This window comes from Peromyscus maniculatus, chromosome 11, assembly GCF_049852395.1.
Source record: "Peromyscus maniculatus bairdii isolate BWxNUB_F1_BW_parent chromosome 11, HU_Pman_BW_mat_3.1, whole genome shotgun sequence".
In the NCBI taxonomy this organism is placed as follows: domain Eukaryota; kingdom Metazoa; phylum Chordata; class Mammalia; order Rodentia; family Cricetidae; genus Peromyscus; species Peromyscus maniculatus.
Window position 1 is genome coordinate 39,975,028 of NC_134862.1, and position 14,442 is coordinate 39,989,469.

The window sequence follows — 14,442 nt, forward strand, 5'->3', positions numbered from 1 at the left end:
CTTTTGATTATATACAAAATTTCCCAGTCTTATGCTATTTGAAATTTATTTTATAACTTATTCATTACAATTATTCTCACTTAATTAGTTACTTCCTTGCCCTGTAGTCATTTAAGTGTTATGTTTTGGAATGCTATAGATAGTGTACATTATAGAACTAAGGTCAGGACTTGCTATTTCCTCTGTTTTTAACAAAGCAAGGCTTTAATGAGGTATCTGGCTGATATGCTACATAGCACAGAACTTAGAAGACACATAGAGCTTTCATTTTAAAGTGAAAATCCAGACTTCTAATAATGCCACAATACTTTGGCAGTCTGGACTGTTGAGAGAAGAAAAAAATCATTTCTATCTCCAACTTTCCAGTGATGTTATTCTTGACTAGGAAGGTACATTTTGATGAGAGCCTTTCCATTTTGAACTCAGGGAAAAACTTAAGTGTAAAAATAAACTCAAAGAACTGTAGCAGCATTTCATTTGTATTTCTGATCCAACTTGAGCACCTCTAAAATGGAGAGATTCTACCATAAGATGTGTAAAAGTTTATGTGAGAAAAATCAACACATGTACAATAGCACACTGTGTTCATCCATTTTGCTAACATTCTATGAAATAAGCTATCATAAATCTGTCATGCTTAATTTAGTGCAGATGTTTATAAATATTTTAATGAAACAGCTGTGTGCAGCACTTCACCACACCAAGAACACTACTAACACCTATGGAAGGCGTAGCTGAACTGCCATATCTACCCCTTGGCCTACAGAGACTCCCTGAGTAACAACAAATATACAGATGATTAATGAGCAATATAAAAACAACACTAGTGAGATTCTGAAGATGTGGCACGAGAAGCATGAGGAGACGTTTCCATGGGTGGTTGTCTTGTGTGACTGCTTCAAAAGAGAGTTAAAATGAGTTAGAAGGAAAACAAGAATGAGAGTCACCTGGAGAATAAAGAATAGAGAATGCAAAAGAAGAATACAGAAAAAAGTGTGAAGAAAAAAATTCCCAAATCTATAATTTATCATTATATGGATATTTTACTAGCTGACTCAAATGCAGATACTTTAGAAAGAATGTTTGAAGAAGTAAAGAAAATTTTCCTTTGTTGGGGATTACAAATTTTCCTGAAAACATACAAAGAGCGGATTCTATTAATTATTTAGGATATAAAGTAGGCCTACAAAAAATTAGACCGCAAAAGGTGCAAATTAGGAGAGATCGATTACAGACTCCTAATGACTTTCATAGATTATTTGGAGACATTTCCCATCTACGAACTATTGCTGGGGTTAAAAAAAAATTGATGAACTGAGTAATTTGTTTAAAACCCTAGAAGGTGACAAGGACTTACATAGTCCAAGAGAATTATCACCTGAAGCTGAGAAAGAATTGGCCTTGGTAGAAAAGAAAGTACAGGAAGGACATGTGGATTGTGTGGATCCAAAGCTCGATTGCATTTTGGTTATTTTACCCTCTAGGCATTCTCCTACAGGAATTTTAATGCAGAGGGAAGATATTATATTGGAATGGATATTTCTACCAAATAAACAGAGTAAAAAATAAAAAACTTATGTGGAAAAGATCTGACTTGATTTTAAAAGGAAAATTGAGACTTTGTCAATTAGCAGGAATAGACCCAGCAGAAATTGTTGTACCTTTAACTAAGGAGGACATTGAAAAAATATGGGCAGAAAGTGAACCTTGGCAAAAAGTTTGTGGTAATTTTTTAGGAGAGATTAAATCAACACTCTCAGAACCATCTCTGCCATGGTTAAAGGATTAGAAACTGCCCTAATCCTCCCCGTTCCCTCAAAAGAAAACCCCTGGACTCGGTGCACATAGCAATTAATGTAACACATCATGTTTGATGTGTCCATGACTTACCCCAGTCTCTAATGAGTGTGGAAAACTTCTCCCATCCCTCAGAAGTGTTTTGACCACCAATTTCCAGACCTTCCATCAAGAATAACTTCAACACTACTGTCTGTCAGCTTCTCCTAGCCAGAATGGCTAGATTCAGAAACTTCTTCCAGTATTTTTAAAATGACATCACTTAGATCTGTCCTAGAAGTCATCATGTTTTGAAACAGATGGTCTCAACCTCCCTGGAGACAATACTTACCTAAGAGCTCTCTCTATAGATGGACAGCTCAGTGTACATGGGCTCTCTAAAAATTACCTCGTGGTTGAAAGGAAATAATGAAAACAGTATAGTTGAAATAACATGAATTAGTCAATTGCTTCTGGGAAATAAAAAAAATAAATAAAAACCATGGTGGTCAAAAACAGCGTAGCTTTCTCCAGAGCCTATGAAGAGATTAAACCGATTGTAATAAAATAACGCAACTGGGCTCTGCAGACTCCTGTTGTGTGCCTGTATATTATGTGCCTAACCCTTCTAAACATCCCACCTTATCTAATCTTCAAATCACAAATAGCTTGCTCAGTGTGTAGTGAGATCACAGCTTCCTTGCAAGCACTTTATACTTTAAAATTGTCTAATTCAGTCGTATGTTTACTTTAGTAATTACTGGTAATTTTGAGAAGCTACTTCATTCTTAATATTAGGGAAACTCACATACTTAACATCAGATTCTTATGAACAAGACAATCAATTTGGTGAACTAAGCTGAGTCCTTTTATAAATAACTTGTAAATTTTTTTTCATTGAATACAGAAATTTTTAATTTTATACTATCCTGGAGCTTTGTTCCGAGATAAAATTAAACTATGCATCTTTAACTTTTGGGAGCTTGTAGATTTGGCATGGAATGTCTGGGGCTATTTTTCCCACTTCCAATGTATTATACTTTTTGCAAACTTCACTTGCTGCATATATATCTTAAGGTAATTTCATTCTGGCTGGTGAAAAGGGTGACTCTTCTGGCCACATGCAAACTCTGAAAATGCTTCTTCCTGCTCAGCGCTCACAGTTCTTTCTTGGTTTGGGGAAGCGTGTTCAATGAGCGGCATCTAGGAAAAGGCCCCGAGAAATCCTGAGGATGACTAGAGCTCTCTTTCTACTGAGTACTTTTTATCCATAGTGTTGTGTCTCACGTGTTCTGCTGCTTTCGTTTCTCTGTACTTCAGACTTGGTCTCGTCAACTCAGGAAACAACCAAGCTCCTTTGGGGTTCCTCCTCTGGAGCAGTTATTAATTGTGTGAATCAGCTTGGCTAGTCTGTGGCATAGCTTGTAACCTTTTCTTGGAAATGCCTATAAAGGGGTTTCTATAGCAGAGCAGCACTGGAATCAGTACAGTGAATAAGGTGTGCCTTCACCAACAAAGATAGGAACAACCAGATTAGTTGAGGGTAAAAAGAACAAGAAATGTAGACAGAATCTCCGTCGCCTCTCCTTGACCTGGGGTGTCTCTGTTTTCCTGCCCTTGGACATCTGGGCTCCTGGTTCATGGACACTGGAACTGCACAACTCATGATCATGGCTTTTCTGGTTCTCAGACCTTCACACTCAAAATGAGAGTTTGGCCATTGACTACCACGGTTCTCAGGCCTTCCAACTCAAAGAGATTACCTTACTGAATTTGGACCCAGGCTTAATTTACCACCAGCTTGTCTTTTTCTCCAGCTTGCAAATGAAAGATGTTGATATTTTTTTACTTTTATAACTACATGAACCAATCCTCATAATAAACCAAATCATTAAAATTTCATCTATGTAAATTCCTTTTCTATACTTACCATCTATCTATTATCTATCTATCTACCTACCTACCTACCTACCTACCTACCTATTTACCTACCTACCTATCATCTATACCCATTCATCCATTAGGTCCATTTCTCTGCAGAATTCTAATGCGTCCTCCCTACAACCTTACCTGACAACTGTGCAGTGATAGGCTGTGGTTCTTAAGGGTCTTAGCTTGTTTCTATTTTCTGTCAGAGATAACAACTGAAGATGGTAATTCATGTGTTTTATTTTTAAGTTATTTTAGGCAAGGGACATATTTATTTCTCATTACTCTTGTTTAAAAGCCAAAGTCTCTGACTTTTGGTCACTTTATGCCCATTCACATTTGGTCAATTGTCATTGAGTTCTCAGCCACAATTGGGACAGCTATACCACTACTCTCCCAAGGCTCAGGCACCATTGAGGGGAAAAAAGGAAGAACAATTCTGTGTGTCACAGGTTGGGGAAAACTAGAGTGAAGCACTGTCTCCTGGACATGACCAGCCCGCTATACTCATGAATTCACGGCAGCTGTGGTTGCCTGCACAAGACCTGCACAAGATCAAGCCAGTCAACACAATAGCATAGAGGTAGAGGTGGTTTATTAGCCCCCACCCCTAACTAAGGCGCTATCAACAGTCGATGGCTTCTGAAGGAGGGTGACTCAATGGTCTTCAAGGGTATGGTCCCAAGTAGATGAACAATGCCACAGTGTGGGGAAAACTGGAACCTACAATGACAAGATGGTAGAACATTAAGTGACTAAGTGAGCATATAGCAACTATGACTACATACACAAGACCAATACAAGATCAAGTCAGCCAAAATACCAGCATGGATGGAGGGGCTACTCACACAGTCCCACCCCTAGCAGAGAAGCTATTGACAGTTGATGATTCCTAGGGGAAGGGAGGGTCACTTTTCTTCAGGGATGTGGGAAGAGACATCTGTCTCCTTCCACAACACAGGAAGGGTTAGTAATTCTTGCACCTGGAGTCCTAATACATAACTGGACACCTTAGGGCTTGGTACTACTTCTTCTTTGAAGGTTTCTTTAATCCATGCCCCTTATTTCTGACAATTTATACCCTAAGTAGTAGAGGACCCATACATTTGAGAAGAGAAAGAAGTTGCTTAAGAGGAACAGGGATGAGAGAGCGTTAAACAAAGAAGGTTCCAGTGTTCAGTCCAGGAGCCTCTTCCTGGTCTAAGGCTTTAATACTTGCTTTGGATATTCTTAGTTAAGGTTTATATTGCTGTGAAGAGACACCACGACCTCAGCAACTCTTATGAAAGAAAGCATTTAATTGGGGCATGCTTACTGTTTCAGAGGTTTAGTCCTTTGTCATCATGGTGGCATGCAGGCAGACATGGTGCTGGAGAAGGAGCTAAGAGTTCTATATCCAGATTGGCAGGCATCAGGAAGAGAGAGATACACTGGACCCAGCTTAAGCATTTGAAACTCCAAATCCCACCCCCAGTGACACACTTCCTCCAAAGCCACACCTACTCCAACAAGGCCGCACATCCTAAAACCATTCCCTAAGTATTCAAAAATATGAGCCTATGTGGGTCATTCTTATTCAAATCACCACAAGTATGGTAACCAGATTACTAGTTTTGATTATATCTAACTGGAGACAGGCTAGCACCAAGGTAAAAGTTGTAAACAGCCCTCACAACTCTTCCAGACCCTTACAGATACCCTCATAGGCATCCATGACCTTGGTTAGTGACTGGATCTTCTGTGATGAGCAATGCTGGTGAAATTTAATTGAAAAGTTCAGCATTTTTCCTGGTGTGTTAAAATTGTGTGTCCTGAGACTCTCCCTCAGCTAAAGCAAATTGTCTAGAAGGCTTGAAAGTCTATGTTTCTGAAGAGGAGCTTGCCAGGATTTAAAAAACTGTTCTTACTAGCTTAGAGTCCCAGAGCCCTGAAGTGTTAGTCATTTATTTTGCTTAAATCTTAGCTACCACAACCCCCCTACCTGCTGTCTCCTAAATATTCCACGTTCTTCTTTTTTGGCCATTTTACTGAAGAGGCATCCACCATGATTTCCAGTGGTGGAGCCCATGACAAACCTGGCGGTGGAGCCTGGGTCAATCCCTCCACTGTGATTTGAATAGAAATGGCTATTGACTATCACAGTGCTTAATAGTCAGGCTTCAATAGATGGGGACCGAGCTCAGACAAGATCCACGAGCTCAGACAAGATCCGTGAGTCAGAGTTCAGAATCCAAGAATCCAGAATCTAGAATAAGAATCTAGAATTTAGAATCTAGAATCCAAGATTTGATGAACTCTGTTTTTCTGGGAATTCAAAAGAAGTCCTCAAGACTAGGACTGAAGAATCCAGGGAAGATGAAGAAGGGAGAGATAACCACTGGCTACTTAAGCAAGTTTGGCTGTACAAGACATGGGATTAATGACAACAGCTAGATTCTAGAGGCTATGTAGAACCTGAATCAAGTCTCGTGGGCCAGGGAGATGAGTTGACTTATAAGGTTCACTGTACTCAGTCTGTCTCCTGTGGTGTTGACTTTTCGGCCAGCCTGTGCAGATCTGTCTGCTGGACCTGGGACCTGAGGATCTAAAAGGATGGGGCAGACCACAGTCCAGTGCTATGGACAACCTTACTTCAGTTCCAGTGTACTTTATAAATAAACACGGGCAATATTTATATAGTTTAAAATGTTTATAAATAAAACAAACAAAAAATCAATGATCCGAGGAAGATTGAGTTCAGAAAAACATGATCAGAAAAACACGTAAATAAACGTCAGTAAGCACATAATAAATATTAACAAAGCAACCCTTTCCCAGAACTTTCTCAGGAAAGACCAATTTAAAGATAATTGCCTGGCACATACTACATATTACATGCAGGAAAGCAAGGCAGAAGGCCATATCCAGATTCTGGGTACACTGACCAGATTGGGTTCTATAGCCATGTTCTGACATCCAACAAACGTGTCCTATAAATTGAATGTAAATGTTAGTCATAGGAGGCATGAAATCACGTCCAAGAATAATCCAGGGAACTAAATGCACCTGAAATAAAAGGCCTTCTGCCTCTTTTCCTGGAGCCTCTCTTACAGCTCCCCAAGGCATTGTCACCATGGATTCTTTTGACCGTCTTCTGGTAATGTGGGAAGGGTCTGTGTTCAGAGCCAATTAGAGCTGAATGAACAGCCCCGGCGCCCGGCACCCTACAGCCTCTGGGCAGGCAGCACTAACTACCATGAACAGGTATGGGGTGAGGAAATGGGAAAGAAGGGGAAGTAGAGTGGTTCGTGCACTATGGAGAGAGGCAGAACTGAAGACAGGACAGTAGTGAGGAACAGGCTGATATAGGCAGCCTACACTGCCACCTGGGGCCATGTGATGTCCCAGCCTGGGCTGCTGCTTCTGAGAGCCAGGTCTGGGTCATTGGCTCTGCTACAGCTGGAGTCTGTGTTGATGTCAGTGGCCCATGTTACCACTGAAGGCCATTCAGATGCCCATAGTCTGGGCCACCACCTGAGGCCCTGTTAGTGTCCGAAGGCCATGCTGTCACTGGGGTCATACTGATCTGAGTAGACTTCACTGCCACCCAGGGGCATGGTGAGGTCTGGGTCATAATTGTGGCCAAAGGCCATGTGTGGATCTGTGATCCTATCACAGTCAGGATCTGTGTTGATGTCTGTGGCCTGTGTTACCATTGGGGGCCATGTCCTGGCCCTTGCTGGCGGCCTCAGTGGGAGATTCCCCAACCCTAGAACTGGCCCTAGTAGTGCAGGAGTGAGAGAGCTATCCCTGATCCTCAATGTCCTTGAGAGAATTGTACCCTCCCCACCCCGTGCCAGCCTATCCTTCATGGTGCATGTAAGAAAGCTGGCCCAAACGGCATGGGTACAGGGGAGTGGGCCCTGACCCTCTCCTGAAGAGGGCAGTCCCAGTGGAGGCCCCAACTGACCAACTCAGCTGCCACCCAGGCCCACTAGAGATGGCCCACCTCAACATCTACCCCATCTATGACCTGCTGGAGCTCATGAAGACACCAGTCCTGTGGAACCATAGCCCCAAGATCTCCATGACTCGGGGCCACAGCAGAGTATCTGAGAGGGGTCTCGGTGAGGGTCCAGTATCGACAGTGTACCAGAAGCCAGAGGCCTTGAACCGGACCAACAACTCATGGCAACGAACATTTGCAAGTAAAGCTGCATAGGCAAAAGGGTGTACCACATGACCCACCACAGCTCCCAAGGCCACTGCAACAAATGAATATGAGATGGAAAGGCGGGAAAGACCAGGCTCGAAGTGATTTTTTTGTTTGTTGTTGGTTTGGTTTGGTTTCTTAATTACTTTTTTATTTTTATGTTATTTGTTGGAGGGTGCACACAGAAGGACTGGGAACTGAGTGGGATTGGGTTGCAGAATGTGAAATTTCCACAGAATCAATAAAAAAATTATGTTAATAAAAACAAACAAATGAATCACACACACACACACACACACACACACACACACACACACACACAAAAGAGCTGAATGAATTGCAGTATGCACTGACACTATCGTGTACTACATAACACAGCAGGACGTGGCACAGGTCAAAAGTGCAGAAAAGCACCTGGTAACCCTCCTGGGTCAATGAAGAAAGCATGGCCCTCACCTCAAACAGGAGAAGAGATTATTTATTCTGGAGCCAACTATGAGAAACCATGGCCTGGGACACAGATTTAGGTTATTCCAAATCCCGTGTTCCAATACAGAAGCCGTTTCACAAAGTTTTTAAAGTAACAGAACAAAAGAAGTCATAGATCAAGACTGCTCAAATACATTGGTGGAAACATCAGAGAGGTGATTATGGCAAAGCAGAGACCCCACAGCTAGAGACCTGGGACTGCCTTATGACATTCTTAGCTTTGGGACAGAAGCTTGTAGCTGGCTAACTTAATATTTTCTGAAAAATTTTTAGCTGTTAGCCACAGGATATTAGGCCTGACACGGAGGTGGAGGAAGGGCTATTTAGAGGGTTAAGGATGGCCCAAGATAAATAGTCCTCAGGCTCTGGACCTACAACAGCTCAACTTCTCTGTATCACTGCAATTCTAATCAGTCAATCAGCTTTGGCAGGCACAGCTTCTTTCCAGGAATTCTCATTCACATATGTAAGGGAAGTAGCTCTGCAGGCAGACATAGCCTGGGAGAATGCAGCTTGAACACTTGCTGGGCAAGTTACATATGCCTTATGAATCTTAGTCTCTTTATCTGTGCAGTGAGGCTGGGATTCGTTCTCATATCGTGTTCTCTCATCTCCAGAATAAAAACACATTAAAATATTTTTATAACATGGAGCAGGTTCAATATCACCTAAATTAAAAAATATTATAGGTGATTAAAGGTACCAATGTATGTAAAGAGTTTTGAAGTGATAAAGCACTAAGTGAAGCTGAGGTATCATTATTTTAATTATGCAATTATACAGGAGCAGAATTACCTCGTGGTTGGTTCTATTACTTCCTGTGCTGACACTCAAATTTGAATTCCCAGGGCCAGTCCCAGGAGGTGCCTCCTCCAGGGGACTCTCAAACCTCCATTTTGCAAAGGAACTTACCACCTGCCCTTCAAATATGCCCTATGCCTTCCCCTTCCTCCCCTCCTCCCTTCCTCCCTTCCTCCTCCTTCCTCCCCCTCCTTCCTCTTCTCCTCTCCCTCCTCCTCCTCCTTTCCTGGCATTTTGGACAGAGTAATCTTCTGATTTTATGACAGAGTGGTCTCCCTGTCAATGCAGATCAAGGTGGTAAAATGAGCTGAGGAGATCACCTCTGCAATCAGGGGTGGGGGTGTCCATACCATGAAATCTTGGAGTGGGAAAGAAAAGAAACAGTTTGAAATCTTGAAGGAGTGAAGAAAAAAAAAATATCCTGGTACCTTGGCTCAGGTCTCAGCTTCACCCACTGTGCCCATTGTCTGTGAAATAGCAGTGGCACTGATCACATGGCCTAACATAGTTGACTGTCTTCGAGAAGCTGTCCTTATGCTTACACAGTTGTAGATGAAGTAGCTGAACGTGGATCCTACCAGCTCATTGTGACGTGTGTAAACAATGCTTGTCATTAGAGAAGAGAAGCATCAATCGAGGAGAAAATTTCCTGCTTAGGAATTAAAATCATTCCCCAGGCTGTCAATATCAAGGGAGATGGTGGTTTGGGTCCTGCCACCCAAAAAGGATAGAAAATATGGATTTGGATTCTCTTTTCTGTGTTCACAGTGGTCATCTTCTGGGATGTAGTCAGTCACCTGTGAATTTGGATGCTCACTATCCATGTCACCCAGGTGAGCTAAGTGCTGGGGCTCCCGGGCAGCAGACACTATGACAAACATCTGTTACTTACCAACTGCCTGCTTGCACTTCCTCACCACCGTTAGGGTGGGAATGGAAGTTTAGACTTAAGGAGAAGGCTTCGAAACTTAGCAAAACAGTAATCTCACATTACTGCTGTTCCTGTTGGGAATTTGCAGGGAGCACCCCATGTTGGAGATCTCTAGAGCTGCCCTCTCCAGACCCCGGCCCTGAGAAAGTCTGCCAAGCAGCAGCTCCACCCGGGGGCGGGGGGAGGGGGTATACTTAAGGTCTGGCCAAGACTTCCCCTTGCAGTTTCCCCTCATGGGTTCTCCTACTTCCTGGGACCACCCGGGAATGATCTGCTCAGATTAAACCTGGACTTATTAATTTGGCCTGATCTGATTTACTGTGTTGGCTGCGTTGCTCATGACCAGGGGATTTATTTTTCCTATCATCCATAATAACCAAAAATAATTTGACTAGTAATTATGAGTATTTTCCATTTAAAACAAATATTCATTTTTGTTCCTAATGGTGTATGAAAAGGTTTATATAAGTGACAAAATTATATGTTCCAAGTCCTAAGCAACAACAATTCATAGCAACTGTTCCTTTATGATTGCATAATAACGTTTTTTCACAAATGTCCCTAGCGTTTGGCACTGTCGGTATGGAACTTCCGATCCTATCGCTTGCTCCTTTCCCCCTCCACATGACAAACACGTTCAGATTTCAAGCCCTTGAGAATGCCTCTAAATCCGACCCATCTGTCTTGGTCACTGTTCTCTTGTAAAGAGACACCATGACCAAAGCAACTCTTAGAAAAGAAAGCATTTAATCGGGGGCTCGCTTACAGTTTCAGAGGCTTAGTCCATTATCATCATGGTGGGGAACATGGAGGCACGCAGGCAGACGCGGCGCTGGAGAAAGAGCTGAGAGTTCTACATCCTGCCCCACAGGAAGAGAGAAAGTAACACTGGGCCTGGCTTGGGCTTTTGAAACCTGAAAGCCCACCCTCCCAGGGACACACTTCCTCCAACAAGGCTGCACTTCCTAAACTTCCTAATCCTGTCAAAGGGTTCCATTCCCTAGTGATTAAGCATTCAAATATACGGGCCTGTGGGGCCGTTCTTATTCAAATTACCACAGCCTCCTTTTGGGTTCTTACATAATTGTATGTCAGGAATCCACATAGCAAAGCCACAGCTAGTGACTGACTGCAACATGGCAGACTTGTCCATACTTAGTCTCTAGCTCCTTCAGTCACAAACAAAGGGAGGGAGGCATCATCCTGGCCATTGCATAGATGGAAGAGGAGATGTGTGTTCCTGTGTCACAACGTCAGTGAGGAAGTGAGCACAGACATCATGAGCTGGCACTTATGATCAATGCATCACCTCATAACAACAGCCCCTAAGAATGAAGCTTTCCTCTTCATTCCAGAGTGATCTCTGAACCCACATGGTGAGGATAAGCAGCTAACTGTTATGCTATTCCTTTGTAGGCATATTTCATGCTTTCCCTTGCTTCATCCACCTCAACTAGAGCATATGAACCTGGAAACTAGGAACAAGACCTTAGACCTCCACTGTGTCTTCTATAAACCTTATTCCAGACAATGTTTGTTAAGTCCGAGTATGAAAAAATTACTCATCTAGAAAACAAAAAAAAATGAATTGTTCAGAGGTAGACCACACTTCCAGCTCATAGGAAATGAAAACTAAGAGACCACAGGCTTCTCTCTTAGCATTTCAAAACTGAGATGAAAGGGAGATGTTAAATAATGCATATTAGAAACATTTGCATTGACAATGTCAAGAAATACCATCTAAAATAATTCACAGGGAAAAACAATTCACATACGTCTAGATTCTGACAGTACTGTGTAGCTGATGAGACTGAGAGGCATTTATAGCTTTTGGAATTCAGCCTAAAATCATGCCGTGCTTTTTAAATTAGTTTCTGACCTTCAAAATGAAAACTCCATATTTTTTTCAAAATGAATATTAAAGACCATTATGGTGGGGATTAATAAATATACCCCATATAAGAACGGTGAGGTATGATACCATTTTCCTCTCATCTCTCCTATGAGTAGGATTTGCATGCTTTGGTTTTCATTATGTTCTCTGTCTCCCCTTCCTTTCTATCTCCTCCACCCATCTAGTGGTTTAAATTAGATTGAATGTGTACATACCTAATTTATCGGTAACTATTCCCAGACAGCACACTGGAAAAAATCCTTTTGATATTTGGTCATTGGTCATCCATTCAATCACAGTATCTCAATTTTATTTTTAACATACCAATATTTTAAATCTCTCATGTGGAAGAAAATTGTATTAATGAATATAAATTATACAAAATAGCTTTATTTTCTTATTAGTATATGAATTGTATACAATAAGGGAGGTCATTATGGAATATATTCACTCTCCCATATCTCCTTCCCGCCTTACTGATCACTTTCTCTTCTCAAATTGTCCTCTTCTATTTCAACTTTAATCTCTCTTTTTTTAAAAAAGAAACAATGGAGACTCTTCATATGAAAGAAAATAGGATGTTTGTCCTTCTGAACCTGGCTGATATCACTTAGTAGAAGATCTCCAGTGACATTTGTTTCTCTTGCAGATGACGGAACTTCATTCTTCTTCATGGCTGAATAACACCTGTCCTGTACGTACCACAGTTTCCTCATCCATCCATCTGTTGATGGACACCTGGCCAGGTAGGCTGTGTCCTAGTCTAAAGTAATGTGAATGGTGTTGTGTTGGATGTCAGTACATGGGTGTCTACATGCTGGCTTTGCTTCCTTTTAATGTATACCCAGGAGTGGAATGGCTGGAGTACATGCAAGTTCTGATTGGAACTGTTTGAAGAAACTCTGGTCTATACTGATTGACATAATCCTGCACTAATTTCCATTCATTACAGTGTGTAAGGGTTCAGCCTTACGGCATCCTGGCCAGCATTGTTTTTGCTTACTTCAAGATAACCATTCTGACTGGGGTAAAGTGAATTTCATTGTAGTTTTAATTTACATTTCACTGGTGCCTAAATACATTGAACAATTTTTCATGTATTCATTGGTCATTTGTACTTCTTTGAGAACTATCTGTTCAGTTCATGACCCATCCCCCGAAAAAAATCAACAAAGGAAAAAAGTGAGTGAGCAATTGAAACATCAACAAAGAAATTTTACATATCCTAGAATCAATTGAAAATGAAAATACAACTTTCCAGGGACTTTGGGATTCAGCAAAGGCAGTTCTAAGAGGGCAGCTCATAGCCATGACTGCATACATTTGAAAAGAAAAGGCAAAGATTTCAAACAAATAACCAACCCCCTGGTGTATCTCAATGTCTCAACAAAACAAGGATGAGCCAAAATTGCATAATGGAAAATAATGAAGATTAGGGCACAAATGAAATGGAGACTAAAATAATACCAATCAATGAAGCAAAGAATTGGTTTTGTGAATAAACACACACCCTGGACAAACCTTCAGCCCAACTATCCAATTAAAGATGGAAGAGATTATGCAAATTAGTATAATTTGAAATAAAAAGGTAGATTTTACAAAAGACATCACTGAAATACAGAGATCATGAGGGAGTAATTTGAAAGCCTATGTTCTCAGAAACTAGAAAGTCTAGAGGAACTAGACTCGTATATAAATACATATGACCCACCAAAACAGAATGGAAATATATAAACACTTGATATGCCTATAATGAACAATGAAATTAAAGCACTAAGAGATATCTGCAAAGGTAAGCTTAAGAAATGATGGATTCACTACTGACTGCTGTCAGAGCAGAAAATCAGAATGTGTAACCATTCCTTAAAGTATTCTATAAACAGCTCTTCTCACTGTGGAAGTAATGTTCCAAAGTTATTCTAGCAAGCCAGTACCACCCTGTTACAAAACACCCCCTAAAGATAAAGAGGGGCAAACTATAGAAGAATTTTCTTGATGAACATAGATATGAATATCAACAATAAAATACTTGCAAACTGGACTCAGTAAGACATTTAAAAAAGTGACCAACTTGGTTTCAACCAGGGCTGCAAGGATGGTTTGACATAAGCAAACAGACTGATAAACATTACATGATCATCTCAATAGATGAAGACAGTGCCTTCAATAAAATTCAGAATCTGTTTGATACGAATCTTATATATTAGCATTTCAAAATATTTCCTGAAACTAAACAATATATTTGCTTAGTATGTCATGTACCATGCTAAATACTCTAGATATTTTATTTCTTTTTCAAGCAAAAATTCACACAGTTCGTGCCATCTGTATTAGTTACATTCCTGTTGCATGATGACCAAAAGCAACAGAAAGAAGAAAGGTTGTTTGGTTTGTGGCTGCAGAGGCATAAAATCTGCTATGATATGTAAT

General features: G+C 41.0%; 1 long non-coding RNA gene across 1 annotated transcript; it reads right to left on the minus strand.

Moving 5' to 3' along the window:
- Window positions 1-4,284: 4,284 nt before the first annotated feature.
- On the minus strand, window positions 4,285-5,919 carry LOC121821133 (uncharacterized). The gene is made up of 3 exons (XR_006061818.2): window positions 5,687-5,919; window positions 5,021-5,095; window positions 4,285-4,428 (listed from the first exon to the last, which is right to left on the minus strand). It is a non-coding gene; the product is annotated as an uncharacterized LOC121821133 (long non-coding RNA).
- Between the last annotated feature and the right edge of the window lie 8,523 nt (window positions 5,920-14,442).